This window comes from Chrysoperla carnea (assembly GCF_905475395.1).
Source record: "Chrysoperla carnea chromosome X unlocalized genomic scaffold, inChrCarn1.1 SUPER_X_unloc_52, whole genome shotgun sequence".
Lineage (NCBI taxonomy): Eukaryota > Metazoa > Arthropoda > Insecta > Neuroptera > Chrysopidae > Chrysoperla > Chrysoperla carnea.
In genome coordinates, this window is record NW_025408181.1 from 5,827 (window position 1) to 30,607 (window position 24,781).

The 24,781-nt window shown below is 24.5% G+C and overlaps 4 non-coding genes across 4 annotated transcripts; all 4 read right to left on the minus strand.

Annotated features, from left to right (window-relative positions):
• Positions 1–4,316: 4,316 nt before the first annotated feature.
• Positions 4,317–4,435, minus strand: LOC123304439. Its single transcript, XR_006536461.1, has one exon. It is a non-coding gene; the product is annotated as a 5S ribosomal RNA (ribosomal RNA).
• Positions 4,436–10,791: 6,356 nt separating this feature from the next.
• LOC123304440 lies at positions 10,792–10,910 on the minus strand. The gene has a single exon (XR_006536462.1). It is a non-coding gene; the product is annotated as a 5S ribosomal RNA (ribosomal RNA).
• Positions 10,911–17,264: 6,354 nt separating this feature from the next.
• Positions 17,265–17,383, minus strand: LOC123304441. The gene has a single exon (XR_006536463.1). It is a non-coding gene; the product is annotated as a 5S ribosomal RNA (ribosomal RNA).
• Positions 17,384–23,738: 6,355 nt separating this feature from the next.
• On the minus strand, positions 23,739–23,857 carry LOC123304442. The gene has a single exon (XR_006536464.1). It is a non-coding gene; the product is annotated as a 5S ribosomal RNA (ribosomal RNA).
• Between the last annotated feature and the right edge of the window lie 924 nt (positions 23,858–24,781).

Genomic DNA, 24,781 nt, shown 5'->3' on the forward strand with positions numbered 1-24,781 from the left:
AAAATAATAATAATAATATTAAATATATAAATAAATAAAATAAATTTGATACATATTTTTGGTTCATTCTGTGTATAAATCAAAGGATACCGAATAATTGGTAACGGATGCGATATATTATAGTATCGAGTATTAAAACATAATATATAAATTTATCTTGTTATTCAAATTTTTTGTTACTTAACTTATGTATTTAGAAAATTTATAATATTATTTATATAATTGACATAAAATCTTATAAATTGAAATTTTATTAATATGTATCAAAAGAAGAGAGTAACGTATTGATATAATATCAAAGGATACTGATTATTTAAATAACGAATACGTCATATATTGTTTGTGTAACAAAGTTCACTTGGCCATCTAGTTGAAAATAACATTTTCAATAGAAAGTTTATATGCTTTTTTTTTTCTTTAATTATTAAAAAAATAAATTGAAATTTAATTCAATCAAATTTTATAATAATTTTTAAAAAATTTTTCCTTTTAAAAAATATTTTGTGATGTTGTGATAATATGTATTAATACAAGTGCATCCTGATACTTTTATCTCTAGTAAAGGTATGAGTATCATGAACAGTTTTGTTATCTAATGATATTATTTTGATAATATTTTGTGTATATTCTTATAATATTTTGTCTAAATATCATCATAATACAATATTATTTTGATAATATTTTATGAATATTCTTATAATATGTTACCTAAATGTCATCATAATATGATGAATTATTTCCATAATAACATATAAAAAAGAAAAAAAAAAAAAAGAATCATTAATTTATAATTATTTAAATTGATTCTTTAAAAAAATATTATAATATATTATTTATAAAAATAATTTTTACTCTTATTTTAAATAAATTTGTGGCCTTTTATTAAAAGGCCTATGATCGATGTATTATTATTATAAAAATTAATGCAATGTTTTTAATTTATGCTTTCTTTTCAGTTTTCTTTGGTAATAACACTGCTTGAATGTTTGGTAATACACCACCTTGAGCAATTGTTACACCAGATAATAATTTATTTAATTCTTCATCATTACGAATTGCCAATTGTAAATGACGTGGAATGATACGTGTTTTTTTGTTATCACGGGCAGCATTACCAGCTAACTCGAGAACTTCTGCAGCCAAATATTCCATAACAGCAGCCAAATATACTGGGGCACCAGCACCTACTCGTTCAGCATAATTTCCTTTTCGTAATAATCTGTGAATTCTTCCAACAGGAAATTGTAATCCTGCTCGGCTTGATCTTGACTTTGCCTTTCCCTTTACTTTACCACCTTTACCTCGTCCAGACATAGCGAATAAATTTATTTAATTAATATTTTTTTTTGTAAATATAATCACACAGATGTGTACGTTACGGGGATTGTAACATAAATGTTTAAAATGTTATTTGGGTATTTTAATTTATAATATTTATAAAATATAAAACTTTAAAAATAAACCAATCACCTTATAGTATTATTTTCAGCCAATCAGAGAGTAGTATTCATTTTTATTGTTATATCCATCTTCGCGTATATAATACGCTAGTTGTATACACGACACGCTCATACATATACTGACTGGTGTTCTGTAACTATCTGTGTATATTAATTGTTTGTAACAATGCCACCAAAAACAAGTGGAAAAGCAGCAAAAAAAGCTGGCAAAGCTCAAAAAAGATATATCAAAGAGTGATAAGAAAAAGAAGAGGAAGCGCAAGGAATCATATGCAATTTACATTTACAAAGTATTAAAACAAGTGCATCCTGATACTGGTATCTCTAGTAAAGCTATGAGTATCATGAACAGTTTTGTTAATGATATTTTTGAACGTATTGCTGCTGAAGCATCACGTTTAGCACATTATAATAAACGTTCAACAATCACAAGTCGGGAAATTCAAACCGCAGTTCGATTATTATTACCTGGTGAATTGGCAAAGCACGCTGTTAGTGAAGGTACTAAAGCTGTTACAAAATATACAAGTTCAAAATAAATAAATCGAAAATATTATTTAATTGATAACATAAAAATACATCAACATATAAAAACGGCTCTCTTTTTAAGAGAGCCATCAAATTTTTTAAATAAGAGTAAATTATTTTTATATATACAAAAAAATTAAATAAACAATTATTAATATCATATTTAATATAAAATTTTATATATTAATAGCTTGAATATATCTATTATTAGTATATCAATATTATTAATTTTAAATATAATAAAGGATATCGCGGAATATATATCGTAAATCAGTGTAATGCAAATGCATTACATTACCTTTATTATTTTCATTTTACATTTACTACTTGTTTATGTACGCTTATAATTATTAGAAAAATATTTTTAATAATTTATTTATTGAAAGTATAAAAAATGGTATAGCAAAATCTTTATTTTCTTTGATTAAGGCGAAATGTTTTATTAGTTATAAATTCGATAATCTCCTATCGATACTTGTTACTCTTAACTTGTATATATAAAAAATATAATAGTATATTAATTTATAATAAAATTTTTTCAAAAATTCAATAAGTTATTGTAAAATAAAATAGATAATATACAAATTATAATTTATTATTGCAGATATATTACAATAAAAAAAAAAAAAATAAATAAAAATATTTGGTAATGTATGTTATAAACAAAATAATTTGTTGTAAACAAATTATATAATATGTTATATTTATTAACAAATTTATTTACTCTTATATAAATAAAATTAGTGGCTTCCCAAAAAGGAAAGCCTGTTTAAATTTATCGGATGTATTAAATATTCTTTAATAAATTTACTAAATATTTTAAGTAAATTATTATATTTTCTTAACCTCCAAAACCATACAAAGTACGACCTTGTCGTTTTAATGCATATACAACATCCATAGCTGTAACTGTTTTACGTTTTGCGTGTTCAGTATATGTAACAGCATCCCGAATAACATTTTCAAGGAATACTTTAAGTACACCACGTGTTTCTTCATAAATTAAACCAGAGATACGTTTTACTCCACCTCGTCGTGCTAAACGACGAATTGCAGGTTTTGTAATACCTTGGATATTATCACGCAAAACTTTTCTATGACGTTTTGCACCCCCTTTTCCAAGACCCTTTCCACCTTTTCCTCTGCCAGTCATTTTAATAAAAAATTATTTACAATATTTTAACGAACGGATAACACGTGTGTTAACCTCACAAGTATTGTAATGTATGTGAGCGCCGGTACAATTGTGCCTTTATATAAAGCATTAAAGATTTTTTAAGCCACGCCTATACAATTTGATTAGTCCATACTCTGATAGCTATCCAATAGGATATGACAACAAAAATTTTGAAATTTCATATAAATATAAATACAACACATTTATTTCGCATTTAAACATTTGACTTTGTAGTATCAAATTGTCGAATATAATTTTTAAAATTGTGTGTTTTTTTGTAAAAACATTATTATTTGAAAATGGCTAGAACCAAGCAAACTGCACGTAAATCAACTGGTGGTAAAGCACCAAGAAAACAATTAGCAACGAAAGCTGCACGTAAAAGTGCACCAGCAACTGGTGGAGTAAAAAAACCACACAGATATCGTCCTGGTACAGTAGCTTTACGAGAAATTCGTCGTTATCAAAAAAGTACTGAATTGTTAATTCGTAAATTACCATTCCAACGTTTAGTACGTGAAATTGCACAAGATTTTAAAACCGATTTACGTTTCCAAAGTTCAGCTGTTATGGCATTACAAGAAGCTAGTGAAGCCTATTTAGTAGGTTTATTTGAAGATACCAATTTATGCGCAATTCATGCAAAGCGTGTGTACAATTATGCCTAAGGATATACAATTGGCAAGACGTATTCGTGGAGAACGTGCATAAGCGTTTTAAATGACAATTTAAAAAAAAAAAAAACAAATAAGAAATATTTTCGGTCCTATATATAGGACCAACATATATTATTAAATAAGAGTATATTATTTTTATTAAAAAATATATATATATATATATATATATATATTATTGAAATAAAATTAAACATTATTAAAATTTTGTTATAATTATAAGCGATTGCTATTTCTAAAAATAAATAAATTTCATAAAATTTATATTATTTTATATTCATTTGAAATATTAAAAAAACTTCTCGCTTTAAAGTAACCATGATATGAGTTATAAATGCAATAAAATTTTATACAAAAAATAATATTTATTTGTTGACGAATAATATAAAAGGTTTACATTTCTAAATAACATATATTTATATATGGTGTGTAAAAAAAAAGAAAAGAAGAAAAATAATTTATATTTTTAATATAAAAAGGCAACCGCACACAGTGTTCCCAAGCGGTCACCCATCCAAGTACTGACTGTGCCCAATGTTGCTTAACTTCGGTGATCGGACGAGAACCGGTGTTTTCAACGTGGTATGGCTGTTGCCAGTAATAAATGAAAATTTTTACAAATATATATTTTTCATAAATATCATTAATATTAAAGTATATTATTAAAATTTTCAATGAAGTAATCAATTTAAATATATACTTATTTATTATACCATATATTTTAAATAAAAATGCAACCGCACACAGTATTCTCAAGTGGCCACCCATCCGTGGTACTGACTGTGGCAAATGTTTCTTAACTATTATTTTATAAAATATTTATACAAAAAATAATTTACTCTTATCAAATATTAATTTGTGGCCTGTATTAAGGCCTATGTTATTTTCATTTTTTAGCAAAAATAATGAAATATTTCAATATATTATTAAAGTAACAGATCATTTCTTTTTTGGTGCTGCTTTTTTAATTTTTGTAGGAGATGATTTGGCAACAGAAGCTTTCTTAGCTTTTGGTGCTTTCGGTTTACGAGCAGGGCTACTTTTGGCAGCGGATTTTGTACTTTTTGCTGGTTTTGCTTTAACTGGTGCTTTTTTTGATGCCGCTGATGATTTTGCAGTAACTTTTTTAGCAGCAGTTGATGATGATGGAGTCGCTTTTTTTGCTTTAGGCTTTTTGGCTGCCAATGATGTAGTTGTGGCTTTCTTTTCTTTTGGTGCCCGTTTACTTTTAGCACTCTTTGCTGAACCTTTTGCTCCACTTTCTTTTTTGGATACTTTTGATTTAGCTGAAGAATTAGATGAAGCGGAAGCAGCCAATTTGAATGAACCAGATGCACCTTTACCTTTAGTTTGTACCAAGGCTCCCTCAGTTACAGCAGCTTTTAAATATTTTTTAATAAATGGTGAAATTTTATCAGAATCCACTTTATAATTTGCAGCTAAATATTTTTTAATTGCTTGTAATGATGAACCACCACGTTCTTTTAAATTTTTAATTGCGTTAACAACCATTTCTGATGTACGTGGATGTGTTGGTTTTGAATGTTGTTTTGTACGTTTAGCACCAGAAGCTGTTGCTTTTTTTGTTGGTGTTGTAGAAGCAGCAGTAACCGCAGTTGCTGCAACAGCTGTAGAATTTTCTTCGGCCATATTTTTTTACTTTATAAAAATAATGTATTTATTATAAATATTTAAATGATAAAATATAATAATTCTATCAAATAAAAAATAAAGGTTTTCAATTATATCATTATTCACAATAATATAAGTCCCTATGTAAGTCAAAGTACCATGTAGAAAACACATAAAAATTAAATAGTATTTCTAATTTACTGTCGTAGTAAACATGATTTATTTTTTCAATTTCTATAATATATAAAATAATAAATTATAAATTTAATAATAATATTTATTTTATAAATTAAAATATATTTAATTTTTTTATTAACAATTATTAATAAACATAGTTTAATATTAATTATTTCAATCATACAAAACAATAATATTTTTAAGGTAAACTTAAAAAGTATATATTTTTATTTTTTATTTAATATCGATTTATTATAAATTATTAGTATATAAATAATTAAAAAATTTAATATATAAATATATATATTATAGTATAAGATTTCATTTTTAGAAAAACTTTTTTTGTCAATAATGAAAACGTATTATTATGAAATGTGTTAATCGAACATTGACAAAATATATTTCATTAGAAAATACTTTTATTTATGCATTAATATCAATAATTAACTATTAAATTAATTTTTTCATAATTATATAAAGAAATTTTATACTGATATAAGTATTTATATATTATAATATTTATTTTAAATATAAAAAAATTTATGACAAAATATATTATTAGAGTATTTGTTGAGATTAATATAAGATTATTTTAAATAAGAATTAATTTATATAATTATTAAAATATTATTAATTTTATGTTATGTAATTTTAATAAAAATAAATAATAATAATAATAAATATACAAATTTTTTAACAATTTAAATTTTATATGATCTAAATAATTTTGTTAAGTACGATATGAGAAATCATTGTAAGCTTCGTTAAGAAACTTTGTAATATAAAATAATAATAATAATATTAAATATATAAATAAATAAAATAAATTTGATATATATTTTTAGTTCATTCTGTGTATAAATCAAAGGATACCGAATAATTGGTAACGGATGCGATATATTATAGTATCGAGTATTAAAACATAATATATAAATTTATCTTGTTATTCAAATTTTTTGTTACTTAACTTATGTATTTAGAAAATTTATAATATTATTTATATAATTGACATAAAATCTTATAAATTGAAATTTTATTAATATGTATCAAAAGAAGAGAGTAACGTATTGATATAATATCAAAGGATACTGATTATTTAAATAACGAATACGTCATATATTGTTTGTGTAACGAAGTTCACTTGGCCATCTAGTTTAAAATAACATTTTCAATAGAAAGTTTATATGCTTTGTTTTTTTTTTTTCTTTAATTATTAAAAAAATAAATTGAAATTTAATTCAATCAAATTTTATAATAATTTTAAAAAAATTTTTCCTTTTAAAAAATATTTTGTGATGTTGTGATAATATGTATTAATACAAGTGCATCCTGATACTTTTATCTCTAGTAAAGGTATGAGTATCATGAACAGTTTTGTTATCTAATGATATTATTTTGATAATATTTTGTGTATATTCTTATAATATTTTGTCTAAATATCATCATAATACAATATTATTTTGATAATATTTTATGAATATTCTTATAATATGTTACCTAAATGTCATCATAATATGATGAATTATTTCCATAATAACATATAAAAAAAGAAAAAAAAAAAAAGAATCATTAATTTATAATTATTTAAATTGATTCTTTAAAAAAATATTATAATATATTATTTATAAAAATAATTTTTACTCTTATTTTAAATAAATTTGTGGCCTTTTATTAAAAGGCCTATGATCGATGTATTATTATTATAAAAATTAATGCAATGTTTTTAATTTATGCTTTCTTTTCAGTTTTCTTTGGTAATAACACTGCTTGAATGTTTGGTAATACACCACCTTGAGCAATTGTTACACCAGATAATAATTTATTTAATTCTTCATCATTACGAATTGCCAATTGTAAATGACGTGGAATGATACGTGTTTTTTTGTTATCACGGGCAGCATTACCAGCTAACTCGAGAACTTCTGCAGCCAAATATTCCATAACAGCAGCCAAATATACTGGGGCACCAGCACCTACTCGTTCAGCATAATTTCCTTTTCGTAATAATCTGTGAATTCTTCCAACAGGAAATTGTAATCCTGCTCGGCTTGATCTTGACTTTGCCTTTCCCTTTACTTTACCACCTTTACCTCGTCCAGACATAGCGAATAAATTTATTTAATTAATATTTTTTTTTGTAAATATAATCACACAGATGTGTACGTTACGGGGATTGTAACATAAATGTTTAAAATGTTATTTGGGTATTTTAATTTATAATATTTATAAAATATAAAACTTTAAAAATAAACCAATCACCTTATAGTATTATTTTTAGCCAATCAGAGAGTAGTATTCATTTTTATTGTTATATCCATCTTCGCGTATATAATACGCTAGTTGTATACACGACACGCTCATACATATACTGACTGGTGTTCTGTAACTATCTGTGTATATTAATTGTTTGTAACAATGCCACCAAAAACAAGTGGAAAAGCAGCAAAAAAAGCTGGCAAAGCTCAAAAAAATATATCAAAGAGTGATAAGAAAAAGAAGAGGAAGCGCAAGGAATCATATGCAATTTACATTTACAAAGTATTAAAACAAGTGCATCCTGATACTGGTATCTCTAGTAAAGCTATGAGTATCATGAACAGTTTTGTTAATGATATTTTTGAACGTATTGCTGCTGAAGCATCACGTTTAGCACATTATAATAAACGTTCAACAATCACAAGTCGGGAAATTCAAACCGCAGTTCGATTATTATTACCTGGTGAATTGGCAAAGCACGCTGTTAGTGAAGGTACTAAAGCTGTTACAAAATATACAAGTTCAAAATAAATAAATCGAAAATATTATTTAATTGATAACATAAAAATACATCAACATATAAAAACGGCTCTCTTTTTAATAGAGCCATCAAATTTTTTAAATAAGAGTAAATTATTTTTATATATACAAAAAAATAAAATAAACAATTATTAATATCATATTTAATATAAAATTTTATATATTAATAGCTTGAATATATCTATTATTAGTATATCAATATTATTAATTTTAAATATAATAAAGGATATCGCGGAATATATATCGTAAATCAGTGTAATGCAAATGCATTACATTACCTTTATTATTTTCATTTTACATTTACTACTTGTTTATGTACGCTTATAATTATTAGAAAAATATTTTTAATAATTTTAAAAAATAAATGAAATAATAAAAATTTAATAATAAATTATTTATTGAAAGTATAAAAAATGGTATAGCAAAATCTTTATTTTCTTTGATTAAGGCGAAATGTTTTATTAGTTATAAATTCGATAATCTCCTATCGATACTTGTTACTCTTAACTTGTATATATAAAAAATATAATAGTATATTAATTTATAATAAAATTTTTTCAAAAATTCAATAAGTTATTGTAAAATAAAATAGATAATATACAAATTATAATTTATTATTGCAGATATATTACAATAAAAAAAAAAAAAATAAATAAAAATATTTGGTAATGTATGTTATAAACAAAATAATTTGTTGTAAACAAATTATATAATATGTTATATTTATTAACAAATTTATTTACTCTTATATAAATAAAATTAGTGGCTTCCCAAAAAGGAAAGCCTGTTTAAATTTATCGGATGTATTAAATATTCTTTAATAAATTTACTAAATATTTTAAGTAAATTATTATATTTTCTTAACCTCCAAAACCATACAAAGTACGACCTTGTCGTTTTAATGCATATACAACATCCATAGCTGTAACTGTTTTACGTTTTGCGTGTTCAGTATATGTAACAGCATCCCGAATAACATTTTCAAGGAATACTTTAAGTACACCACGTGTTTCTTCATAAATTAAACCAGAGATACGTTTTACTCCACCTCGTCGTGCTAAACGACGAATTGCAGGTTTTGTAATACCTTGGATATTATCACGCAAAACTTTTCTATGACGTTTTGCACCCCCTTTTCCAAGACCCTTTCCACCTTTTCCTCTGCCAGTCATTTTAATAAAAAATTATTTACAATATTTTTAACGAACGGATAACACGTGTGTTAACCTCACAAGTATTGTAATGTATGTGAGCGCCGGTACAATTGTGCCTTTTTATATAAAGCATTAAAGATTTTTTAAGCCACGCCTATACAATTTGATTAGTCCATACTCTGATAGCTATCCAATAGGATATGACAACAAAAATTTTGAAATTTCATATAAATATAAATACAACACATTTATTTCGCATTTAAACATTTGACTTTGTAGTATCAAATTGTCGAATATAATTTTTAAAATTGTGTGTTTTTTTGTAAAAACATTATTATTTGAAAATGGCTAGAACCAAGCAAACTGCACGTAAATCAACTGGTGGTAAAGCACCAAGAAAACAATTAGCAACGAAAGCTGCACGTAAAAGTGCACCAGCAACTGGTGGAGTAAAAAAACCACACAGATATCGTCCTGGTACAGTAGCTTTACGAGAAATTCGTCGTTATCAAAAAAGTACTGAATTGTTAATTCGTAAATTACCATTCCAACGTTTAGTACGTGAAATTGCACAAGATTTTAAAACCGATTTACGTTTCCAAAGTTCAGCTGTTATGGCATTACAAGAAGCTAGTGAAGCCTATTTAGTAGGTTTATTTGAAGATACCAATTTATGCGCAATTCATGCAAAGCGTGTTACAATTATGCCTAAGGATATACAATTGGCAAGACGTATTCGTGGAGAACGTGCATAAGCGTTTTAAATGACAATTTAAAAAAAAAAAAAACAAATAAGAAATATTTTCGGTCCTATATATAGGACCAACATATATTATTAAATAAGAGTATATTATTTTTATTAAAAAATATATATATATATATATATATAAATTATTGAAATAAAATTAAACATTATTAAAATTTTGTTATAATTATAAGCGATTGCTATTTCTAAAAATAAATAAATTTCATAAAATTTATATTATTTTATATTCATTTGAAATATTAAAAAAACTTCTCGCTTTAAAGTAACCATGATATGAGTTATAAATGCAATAAAATTTTATACAAAAAATAATATTTATTTGTTGACGAATAATATAAAAGGTTTACATTTCTAAATAACATATATTTATATATGGTGTGTAAAAAAAAAGAAAAGAAGAAAAATAATTTATATTTTTAATATAAAAAGGCAACCGCACACAGTGTTCCCAAGCGGTCACCCATCCAAGTACTGACTGTGCCCAATGTTGCTTAACTTCGGTGATCGGACGAGAACCGGTGTTTTCAACGTGGTATGGCTGTTGCCAGTAATAAATGAAAATTTTTACAAATATATATTTTTCATAAATATCATTAATATTAAAGTATATTATTAAAATTTTCAATGAAGTAATCAATTTAAATATATACTTATTTATTATACCATATATTTTAAATAAAAATGCAACCGCACACAGTATTCTCAAGTGGCCACCCATCCGTGGTACTGACTGTGGCAAATGTTTCTTAACTATTATTTTATAAAATATTTATACAAAAATAATTTACTCTTATCAAATATTAATTTGTGGCCTGTATTAAGGCCTATGTTATTTTCATTTTTTAGCAAAAATAATGAAATATTTCAATATATTATTAAAGTAACAGATCATTTCTTTTTTGGTGCTGCTTTTTTAATTTTTGTAGGAGATGATTTGGCAACAGAAGCTTTCTTAGCTTTTGGTGCTTTCGGTTTACGAGCAGGGCTACTTTTGGCAGCGGATTTTGTACTTTTTGCTGGTTTTGCTTTAACTGGTGCTTTTTTTTGATGCCGCTGATGATTTTGCAGTAACTTTTTTAGCAGCCGTTGATGATGATGGAGTCGCTTTTTTTGCTTTAGGCTTTTTGGCTGCCAATGATGTAGTTGTGGCTTTCTTTTCTTTTGGTGCCCGTTTACTTTTAGCACTCTTTGCTGAACCTTTTGCTCCACTTTCTTTTTTGGATACTTTTGATTTAGCTGAAGAATTAGATGAAGCGGAAGCAGCAATTTGAATGAACCAGATGCACCTTTACCTTTAGTTTGTACCAAGGCTCCCTCAGTTACAGCAGCTTTTAAATATTTTTTAATAAATGGTGAAATTTTATCAGAATCCACTTTATAATTTGCAGCTAAATATTTTTTAATTGCTTGTAATGATGAACCACCACGTTCTTTTAAATTTTTAATTGCGTTAACAACCATTTCTGATGTACGTGGATGTGTTGGTTTTGAATGTTGTTTTGTACGTTTAGCACCAGAAGCTGTTGCTTTTTTTGTTGGTGTTGTAGAAGCAGCAGTAACCGCAGTTGCTGCAACAGCTGTAGAATTTTCTTCGGCCATATTTTTTTACTTTATAAAAATAATGTATTTATTATAAATATTTAAATGATAAAATATAATAATTCTATCAAATAAAAAATAAAGGTTTTCAATTATATCATTATTCACAATAATATAAGTCCCTATGTAAGTCAAAGTACCATGTAGAAAACACATAAAAATTAAATAGTATTTCTAATTTACTGTCGTAGTAAACATGATTTATTTTTTCAATTTCTATAATATATAAAATAATAAATTATAAATTTAATAATAATATTTATTTTATAAATTAAAATATATTTAATTTTTTTATTAACAATTATTAATAAACATAGTTTAATATTAATTATTTCAATCATACAAAACAATAATATTTTTAAGGTAAACTTAAAAAGTATATATTTTTATTTTTTATTTAATATCGATTTATTATAAATTATTAGTATATAAATAATTAAAAAATTTAATATATAAATATATATATTATAGTATAAGATTTCATTTTTAGAAAAACTTTTTTTGTCAATAATGAAAACGTATTATTATGAAATGTGTTAATCGAACATTGACAAAATATATTTCATTAGAAAATACTTTTATTTATGCATTAATATCAATAATTAACTATTAAATTAATTTTTTCATAATTATATAAAGAAATTTTATACTGATATAAGTATTTATATATTATAATATTTATTTTAAATATAAAAAAATTTATGACAAAATATATTATTAGAGTATTTGTTGAGATTAATATAAGATTATTTTAAATAAGAATTAATTTATATAATTATTAAAATATTATTAATTTTATGTTATGTAATTTTAATAAAAATAAATAATAATAATAATAAATATACAAATTTTTTAACAATTTAAATTTTATATGATCTAAATAATTTTGTTAAGTACGATATGAGAAATCATTGTAAGCTTCGTTAAGAAACTTTGTAATATAAAATAATAATAATAATATTAAATATATAAATAAATAAAATAAATTTGATATATATTTTTAGTTCATTCTGTGTATAAATCAAAGGATACCGAATAATTGGTAACGGATGCGATATATTATAGTATCGAGTATTAAAACATAATATATAAATTTATCTTGTTATTCAAATTTTTTGTTACTTAACTTATGTATTTAGAAAATTTATAATATTATTTATATAATTGACATAAAATCTTATAAATTGAAATTTTATTAATATGTATCAAAAGAAGAGAGTAACGTATTGATATAATATCAAAGGATACTGATTATTTAAATAACGAATACGTCATATATTGTTTGTGTAACGAAGTTCACTTGGCCATCTAGTTTAAAAATAACATTTTCAATAGAAAGTTTATATGCTTTGTTTTTTTTTTTTCTTTAATTATTAAAAAAATAAATTGAAATTTAATTCAATCAAATTTTATAATAATTTTAAAAAAATTTTTCCTTTTAAAAAATATTTTGTGATGTTGTGATAATATGTATTAATACAAGTGCATCCTGATACTTTTATCTCTAGTAAAGGTATGAGTATCATGAACAGTTTTGTTATCTAATGATATTATTTTGATAATATTTTGTGTATATTCTTATAATATTTTGTCTAAATATCATCATAATACAATATTATTTTGATAATATTTTATGAATATTCTTATAATATGTTACCTAAATGTCATCATAATATGATGAATTATTTCCATAATAACATATAAAAAAAGAAAAAAAAAAAAAGAATCATTAATTTATAATTATTTAAATTGATTCTTTAAAAAAATATTATAATATATTATTTATAAAAATAATTTTTACTCTTATTTTAAATAAATTTGTGGCCTTTTATTAAAAGGCCTATGATCGATGTATTATTATTATAAAAATTAATGCAATGTTTTTAATTTATGCTTTCTTTTCAGTTTTCTTTGGTAATAACACTGCTTGAATGTTTGGTAATACACCACCTTGAGCAATTGTTACACCAGATAATAATTTATTTAATTCTTCATCATTACGAATTGCCAATTGTAAATGACGTGGAATGATACGTGTTTTTTTGTTATCACGGGCAGCATTACCAGCTAACTCGAGAACTTCTGCAGCCAAATATTCCATAACAGCAGCCAAATATACTGGGGCACCAGCACCTACTCGTTCAGCATAATTTCCTTTTCGTAATAATCTGTGAATTCTTCCAACAGGAAATTGTAATCCTGCTCGGCTTGATCTTGACTTTGCCTTTCCCTTTACTTTACCACCTTTACCTCGTCCAGACATAGCGAATAAATTTATTTAATTAATATTTTTTTTTGTAAATATAATCACACAGATGTGTACGTTACGGGGATTGTAACATAAATGTTTAAAATGTTATTTGGGTATTTTAATTTATAATATTTATAAAATATAAAACTTTAAAAATAAACCAATCACCTTATAGTATTATTTTTAGCCAATCAGAGAGTAGTATTCATTTTTATTGTTATATCCATCTTCGCGTATATAATACGCTAGTTGTATACACGACACGCTCATACATATACTGACTGGTGTTCTGTAACTATCTGTGTATATTAATTGTTTGTAACAATGCCACCAAAAACAAGTGGAAAAGCAGCAAAAAAAGCTGGCAAAGCTCAAAAAAATATATCAAAGAGTGATAAGAAAAAGAAGAGGAAGCGCAAGGAATCATATGCAATTTACATTTACAAAGTATTAAAACAAGTGCATCCTGATACTGGTATCTCTAGTAAAGCTATGAGTATCATGAACAGTTTTGTTAATGATATTTTTGAACGTATTGCTGCTGAAGCATCACGTTTAGCACATTATAATAAACGTTCAACAATCACAAGTCGGGAAATTCAAACCGCAGTTCGATTATTATTACCTGGTGAATTGGCAAAGCACGCTGTTAGTGAAGGTACTAAAGCTGTTACAAATATACAAGTTCAAAATAAATAAATCGAAAATATTATTTAATTGATAACATAAAAATACATCAACATATAAAAACGGCTCTCTTTTTAAGAGAGCCATCAAATTTTTTAAATAAGAGTAAATTATTTTTATATATACAAAAAAATAAAATAAACAATTATTAATATCATATTTAATATAAAATTTTATATATTAATAGCTTGAATATATCTATTATTAGTATATCAATATTATTAATTTTAAATATAATAAAGGATATCGCGGAATATATATCGTAAATCAGTGTAATGCAAATGCATTACATTACCTTTATTATTTTCATTTTACATTTACTACTTGTTTATGTACGCTTATAATTATTAGAAAAATATTTTTAATAATTTTAAAAAATAAATGAAATAATAAAAATTTAATAATAAATTATTTATTGAAAGTATAAAAAATGGTATAGCAAAATCTTTATTTTCTTTGATTAAGGCGAAATGTTTTATTAGTTATAAATTCGATAATCTCCTATCGATACTTGTTACTCTTAACTTGTATATATAAAAAATATAATAGTATATTAATTTATAATAAAATTTTTTCAAAAATTCAATAAGTTATTGTAAAATAAAATAGATAATATACAAATTATAATTTATTATTGCAGATATATTACAATAAAAAAAAAAAAAATAAATAAAAATATTTGGTAATGTATGTTATAAACAAAATAATTTGTTGTAAACAAATTATATAATATGTTATATTTATTAACAAATTTATTTACTCTTATATAAATAAAATTAGTGGCTTCCCAAAAAGGAAAGCCTGTTTAAATTTATCGGATGTATTAAATATTCTTTAATAAATTTACTAAATATTTTAAGTAAATTATTATATTTTCTTAACCTCCAAAACCATACAAAGTACGACCTTGTCGTTTTAATGCATATACAACATCCATAGCTGTAACTGTTTTACGTTTTGCGTGTTCAGTATATGTAACAGCATCCCGAATAACATTTTCAAGGAATACTTTAAGTACACCACGTGTTTCTTCATAAATTAAACCAGAGATACGTTTTACTCCACCTCGTCGTGCTAAACGACGAATTGCAGGTTTTGTAATACCTTGGATATTATCACGCAAAACTTTTCTATGACGTTTTGCACCCCCTTTTCCAAGACCCTTTCCACCTTTTCCTCTGCCAGTCATTTTAATAAAAAAATTATTTACAATATTTTAACGAACGGATAACACGTGTGTTAACCTCACAAGTATTGTAATGTATGTGAGCGCCGGTACAATTGTGCCTTTTTATATAAAGCATTAAAGATTTTTTAAGCCACGCCTATACAATTTGATTAGTCCATACTCTGATAGCTATCCAATAGGATATGACAACAAAAATTTTGAAATTTCATATAAATATAAATACAACACATTTATTTCGCATTTAAACATTTGACTTTGTAGTATCAAATTGTCGAATATAATTTTTAAAATTGTGTGTTTTTTTGTAAAAACATTATTATTTGAAAATGGCTAGAACCAAGCAAACTGCACGTAAATCAACTGGTGGTAAAGCACCAAGAAAACAATTAGCAACGAAAGCTGCACGTAAAAGTGCACCAGCAACTGGTGGAGTAAAAAAACCACACAGATATCGTCCTGGTACAGTAGCTTTACGAGAAATTCGTCGTTATCAAAAAAGTACTGAATTGTTAATTCGTAAATTACCATTCCAACGTTTAGTACGTGAAATTGCACAAGATTTTAAAACCGATTTACGTTTCCAAAGTTCAGCTGTTATGGCATTACAAGAAGCTAGTGAAGCCTATTTAGTAGGTTTATTTGAAGATACCAATTTATGCGCAATTCATGCAAAGCGTGTTACAATTATGCCTAAGGATATACAATTGGCAAGACGTATTCGTGGAGAACGTGCATAAGCGTTTTAAATGACAATTTAAAAAAAAAAAAACAAATAAGAAATATTTTCGGTCCTATATATAGGACCAACATATATTATTAAATAAGAGTATATTATTTTTATTAAAAAATATATATATATATATATATATAAATTATTGAAATAAAATTAAACATTATTAAAATTTTGTTATAATTATAAGCGATTGCTATTTCTAAAAATAAATAAATTTCATAAAATTTATATTATTTTATATTCATTTGAAATATTAAAAAAACTTCTCGCTTTAAAGTAACCATGATATGAGTTATAAATGCAATAAAATTTTATACAAAAAATAATATTTATTTGTTGACGAATAATATAAAAGGTTTACATTTCTAAATAACATATATTTATATATGGTGTGTAAAAAAAAAGAAAAGAAGAAAAATAATTTATATTTTTAATATAAAAAGGCAACCGCACACAGTGTTCCCAAGCGGTCACCCATCCAAGTACTGACTGTGCCCAATGTTGCTTAACTTCGGTGATCGGACGAGAACCGGTGTTTTCAACGTGGTATGGCTGTTGCCAGTAATAAATGAAAATTTTTACAAATATATATTTTTCATAAATATCATTAATATTAAAGTATATTATTAAAATTTTCAATGAAGTAATCAATTTAAATATATACTTATTTATTATACCATATATTTTAAATAAAAATGCAACCGCACACAGTATTCTCAAGTGGCCACCCATCCGTGGTACTGACTGTGGCAAATGTTTCTTAACTATTATTTTATAAAATATTTATACAAAAAATAATTTACTCTTATCAAATATTAATTTGTGGCCTGTATTAAGGCCTATGTTATTTTCATTTTTTAGCAAAAATAATGAAATATTTCAATATATTATTAAAGTAACAGATCATTTCTTTTTTGGTGCTGCTTTTTTAATTTTTGTAGGAGATGATTTGGCAACAGAAGCTTTCTTAGCTTTTGGTGCTTTCGGTTTACGAGCAGGGCTACTTTTGGCAGCGGATTTTGTACTTTTTGCTGGTTTTGCTTTAACTGGTGCTTTTTTTGATGCCGCTGATGATTTTGCAGTAACTTTTTTAGCAGCAGTTGATGATGATGGAGTCGCTTTTTTTGCTTTAGGCTTTTTGGCTGCCAATGATGTAGTTGTGGCTTTCTTTTCTTTTGGTGCCCGTTTACTTTTAGCACTCTTTGCTGAACCTTTTGCTCCACTTTCTTTTTTGGATACTTTTGATTTAGCTGAAGAATTAGATGAAGCGGAAGCAGCCAATTTGAATGAACCAGATGCACCTTTACCTTTAGTTTGTACCAAGGCTCCCTCAGTTACAGCAGCTTTTAAATATTTTTTAATAAATGGTGAAATTTTATCAGAATCCACTTTATAATTTGCAGCTAAATATTTTTTAATTGCTTGTAATGATGAACCACCACGTTCTTTTAAATTTTTAATTGCGTTAACAACCATTTCTGATGTACGTGGATGTGTTGGTTTTGAATGTTGTTTTGTACGTTTAGCACCAGAAGCTGTTGCTTTTTTTGTTGGTGTTGTAGAAGCAGCAGTAACCGCAGTTGCTGCAACAGCTGTAGAATTTTCTTCGGCCATATTTTTTTACTTTATAAAAATAATGTATTTATTATAAATATTTAAATGATAAAATATAATAATTCTATCAAATAAAAAATAAAGGTTTTCAATTATATCATTATTCACAATAATATAAGTCCCTATGTAAGTCAAAGTACCATGTAGAAAACACATAAAAATTAAATAGTATTTCTAATTTACTGTCGTAGTAAACATGATTTATTTTTTCAATTTCTATAATATATAAAATAATAAATTATAAATTTAATAATAATATTTATTTTATAAATTAAAATATATTTAATTTTTTTATTAACAATTATTAATAAACATAGTTTAATATTAATTATTTCAATCATACAAAACAATAATATTTTTAAGGTAAACTTAAAAAGTATATATTTTTATTTTTTATTTAATATCGATTTATTATAAATTATTAGTATATAAATAATTAAAAAATTTAATATATAAATATATATATTATAGTATAAGATTTCATTTTTAGAAAAACTTTTTTTGTCAATAATGAAAACGTATTATTATGAAATGTGTTAATCGAACATTGACAAAATATATTTCATTAGAAAATACTTTTATTTATGCATTAATATCAATAATTAACTATTAAATTAATTTTTTCATAATTATATAAAGAAATTTTATACTGATATAAGTATTTATATATTATAATATTTATTTTAAATATAAAAAAATTTATGACAAAATATATTATTAGAGTATTTGTTGAGATTAATATAAGATTATTTTAAATAAGAATTAATTTATATAATTATTAAAATATTATTAATTTTATGTTATGTAATTTTAATAAAAATAAATAATAATAATAATAAATATACAAATTTTTTAACAATTTAAATTTTATATGATCTAAATAATTTTGTTAAGTACGATATGAGAAATCATTGTAAGCTTCGTTAAGAAACTTTGTAATATAAAATAATAATAATAATATTAAATATATAAATAAATAAAATAAATTTGATATATATTTTTAGTTCATTCTGTGTATAAATCAAAGGATACCGAATAATTGGTAACGGATGCGATATATTATAGTATCGAGTATTAAAACATAATATATAAATTTATCTTGTTATTCAAATTTTTTGTTACTTAACTTATGTATTTAGAAAATTTATAATATTATTTATATAATTGACATAAAATCTTATAAATTGAAATTTTATTAATATGTATCAAAAGAAGAGAGTAACGTATTGATATAATATCAAAGGATACTGATTATTTAAATAACGAATACGTCATATATTGTTTGTGTAACGAAGTTCACTTGGCCATCTAGTTTAAAATAACATTTTCAATAGAAAGTTTATATGCTTTGTTTTTTTTTTTTCTTTAATTATTAAAAAAATAAATTGAAATTTAATTCAATCAAATTTTATAATAATTTTAAAAAAATTTTTCCTTTTAAAAAATATTTTGTGATGTTGTGATAATATGTATTAATACAAGTGCATCCTGATACTTTTATCTCTAGTAAAGGTATGAGTATCATGAACAGTTTTGTTATCTAATGATATTATTTTGATAATATTTTGTGTATATTCTTATAATATTTTGTCTAAATATCATCATAATACAATATTATTTTGATAATATTTTATGAATATTCTTATAATATGTTACCTAAATGTCATCATAATATGATGAATTATTTCCATAATAACATATAAAAAAAGAAAAAAAAAAAAAGAATCATTAATTTATAATTATTTAAATTGATTCTTTAAAAAAATATTATAATATATTATTTATAAAAATAATTTTTACTCTTATTTTAAATAAATTTGTGGCCTTTTAATAAAAGGCCTATGATCGATGTATTATTATTATAAAAATTAATGCAATGTTTTTAATTTATGCTTTCTTTTCAGTTTTCTTTGGTAATAACACTGCTTGAATGTTTGGTAATACACCACCTTGAGCAATTGTTACACCAGATAATAATTTATTTAATTCTTCATCATTACGAATTGCCAATTGTAAATGACGTGGAATGATACGTGTTTTTTTGTTATCACGGGCAGCATTACCAGCTAACTCGAGAACTTCTGCAGCCAAATATTCCATAACAGCAGCCAAATATACTGGGGCACCAGCACCTACTCGTTCAGCATAATTTCCTTTTCGTAATAATCTGTGAATTCTTCCAACAGGAAATTGTAATCCTGCTCGGCTTGATCTTGACTTTGCCTTTCCCTTTACTTTACCACCTTTACCTCGTCCAGACATAGCGAATAAATTTATTTAATTAATATTTTTTTTTGTAAATATAATCACACAGATGTGTACGTTACGGGGATTGTAACATAAATGTTTAAAATGTTATTTGGGTATTTTAATTTATAATATTTATAAAATATAAAACTTTAAAAATAAACCAATCACCTTAGAGTATTATTTTTAGCCAATCAGAGAGTAGTATTCATTTTTATTGTTATATCCATCTTCGCGTATATAATACGCTAGTTGTATACACGACACGCTCATACATATACTGACTGGTGTTCTGTAACTATCTGTGTATATTAATTGTTTGTAACAATGCCACCAAAAACAAGTGGAAAAGCAGCAAAAAAAGCTGGCAAAGCTCAAAAAAATATATCAAAGAGTGATAAGAAAAAGAAGAGGAAGCGCAAGGAATCATATGCAATTTACATTTACAAAGTATTAAAACAAGTGCATCCTGATACTGGTATCTCTAGTAAAGCTATGAGTATCATGAACAGTTTTGTTAATGATATTTTTGAACGTATTGCTGCTGAAGCATCACGTTTAGCACATTATAATAAACGTTCAACAATCACAAGTCGGGAAATTCAAACCGCAGTTCGATTATTATTACCTGGTGAATTGGCAAAGCACGCTGTTAGTGAAGGTACTAAAGCTGTTACAAAATATACAAGTTCAAAATAAATAAATCGAAAATATTATTTAATTGATAACATAAAAATACATCAACATATAAAAACGGCTCTCTTTTTAAGAGAGCCATCAAATTTTTTAAATAAGAGTAAATTATTTTTATATATACAAAAAAATAAAATAAACAATTATTAATATCATATTTAATATAAAATTTTATATATTAATAGCTTGAATATATCTATTATTAGTATATCAATATTATTAATTTTAAATATAATAAAGGATATCGCGGAATATATATCGTAAATCAGTGTAATGCAAATGCATTACATTACCTTTATTATTTTCATTTTACATTTACTACTTGTTTATGTACGCTTATAATTATTAGAAAAATATTTTTAATAATTTTAAAAAATAAATGAAATAATAAAAATTTAATAATAAATTATTTATTGAAAGTATAAAAAATGGTATAGCAAAATCTTTATTTTCTTTGATTAAGGCGAAATGTTTTATTAGTTATAAATTCGATAATCTCCTATCGATACTTGTTACTCTTAACTTGTATATATAAAAAATATAATAGTATATTAATTTATAATAAAATTTTTTCAAAAATTCAATAAGTTATTGTAAAATAAAATAGATAATATACAAATTATAATTTATTATTGCAGATATATTACAATAAAAAAAAAAAAAATAAATAAAACTATTTGGTAATGTATGTTATAAACAAAATAATTTGTTGTAAACAAATTATATAATATGTTATATTTATTAACAAATTTATTTACTCTTATATAAATAAAATTAGTGGCTTCCCAAAAAGGAAAGCCTGTTTAAATTTATCGGATGTATTAAATATTCTTTAATAAATTTACTAAATATTTTAAGTAAATTATTATATTTTCTTAACCTCCAAAACCATACAAAGTACGACCTTGTCGTTTTAATGCATATACAACATCCATAGCTGTAACTGTTTTACGTTTTGCGTGTTCAGTATATGTAACAGCATCCCGAATAACATTTTCAAGGAATACTTTAAGTACACCACGTGTTTCTTCATAAATTAAACCAGAGATACGTTTTACTCCACCTCGTCGTGCTAAACGACGAATTGCAGGTTTTGTAATACCTTGGATATTATCACGCAAAACTTTTCTATGACGTTTTGCACCCCCTTTTCCAAGACCCTTTCCACCTTTTCCTCTGCCAGTCATTTTAATAAAAAATTATTTACAATATTTTAACGAACGGATAACACGTGTGTTAACCTCACAAGTATTGTAATGTATGTGAGCGCCGGTACAATTGTGCCTTTTTATATAAAGCATTAAAGATTTTTTAAGCCACGCCTATACAATTTGATTAGTCCATACTCTGATAGCTATCCAATAGGATATGACAACAAAAATTTTGAAATTTCATATAAATATAAATACAACACATTTATTTCGCATTTAAACATTTGACTTTGTAGTATCAAATTGTCGAATATAATTTTTAAAATTGTGTGTTTTTTTGTAAAAACATTATTATTTGAAAATGGCTAGAACCAAGCAAACTGCACGTAAATCAACTGGTGGTAAAGCACCAAGAAAACAATTAGCAACGAAAGCTGCACGTAAAAGTGCACCAGCAACTGGTGGAGTAAAAAAACCACACAGATATCGTCCTGGTACAGTAGCTTTACGAGAAATTCGTCGTTATCAAAAAAGTACTGAATTGTTAATTCGTAAATTACCATTCCAACGTTTAGTACGTGAAATTGCACAAGATTTTAAAACCGATTTACGTTTCCAAAGTTCAGCTGTTATGGCATTACAAGAAGCTAGTGAAGCCTATTTAGTAGGTTTATTTGAAGATACCAATTTATGCGCAATTCATGCAAAGCGTGTTACAATTATGCCTAAGGATATACAATTGGCAAGACGTATTCGTGGAGAACGTGCATAAGCGTTTTAAATGACAATTTAAAAAAAAAAAAAACAAATAAGAAATATTTTCGGTCCTATATATAGGACCAACATATATTATTAAATAAGAGTATATTATTTTTATTAAAAAATATATATATATATATATATATAAATTATTGAAATAAAATTAAACATTATTAAAATTTTGTTATAATTATAAGCGATTGCTATTTCTAAAAATAAATAAATTTCATAAAATTTATATTATTTTATATTCATTTGAAATATTAAAAAAACTTCTCGCTTTAAAGTAACCATGATATGAGTTATAAATGCAATAAAATTTTATACAAAAAATAATATTTATTTGTTGACGAATAATATAAAAGGTTTACATTTCTAAATAACACATATTTATATATGGTGTGTAAAAAAAAAGAAAAGAAGAAAAATAATTTATATTTTTAATATAAAAAGGCAACCGCACACAGTGTTCCCAAGCGGTCACCCATCCAAGTACTGACTGTGCCCAATGTTGCTTAACTTCGGTGATCGGACGAGAACCGGTGTTTTCAACGTGGTATGGCTGTTGCCAGTAATAAATGAAAATTTTTACAAATATATATTTTTCATAAATATCATTAATATTAAAGTATATTATTAAAATTTTCAATGAAGTAATCAATTTAAATATATACTTATTTATTATACCATATATTTTAAATAAAAATGCAACCGCACACAGTATTCTCAAGTGGCCACCCATCCGTGGTACTGACTGTGGCAAATGTTTCTTAACTATTATTTTATAAAATATTTATACAAAAAATAATTTACTCTTATCAAATATTAATTTGTGGCCTGTATTAAGGCCTATGTTATTTTCATTTTTTAGCAAAAATAATGAAATATTTCAATATATTATTAAAGTAACAGATCATTTCTTTTTTGGTGCTGCTTTTTTAATTTTTGTAGGAGATGATTTGGCAACAGAAGCTTTCTTAGCTTTTGGTGCTTTCGGTTTACGAGCAGGGCTACTTTTGGCAGCGGATTTTGTACTTTTTGCTGGTTTTGCTTTAACTGGTGCTTTTTTTGATGCCGCTGATGATTTTGCAGTAACTTTTTTAGCAGCAGTTGATGATGATGGAGTCGCTTTTTTTGCTTTAGGCTTTTTGGCTGCCAATGATGTAGTTGTGGCTTTCTTTTCTTTTGGTGCCCGTTTACTTTTAGCACTCTTTGCTGAACCTTTTGCTCCACTTTCTTTTTTGGATACTTTTGATTTAGCTGAAGAATTAGATGAAGCGGAAGCAGCCAATTTGAATGAACCAGATGCACCTTTACCTTTAGTTTGTACCAAGGCTCCCTCAGTTACAGCAGCTTTTAAATATTTTTTAATAAATGGTGAAATTTTATCAGAATCCACTTTATAATTTGCAGCTAAATATTTTTTAATTGCTTGTAATGATGAACCACCACGTTCTTTTAAATTTTTAATTGCGTTAACAACCATTTCTGATG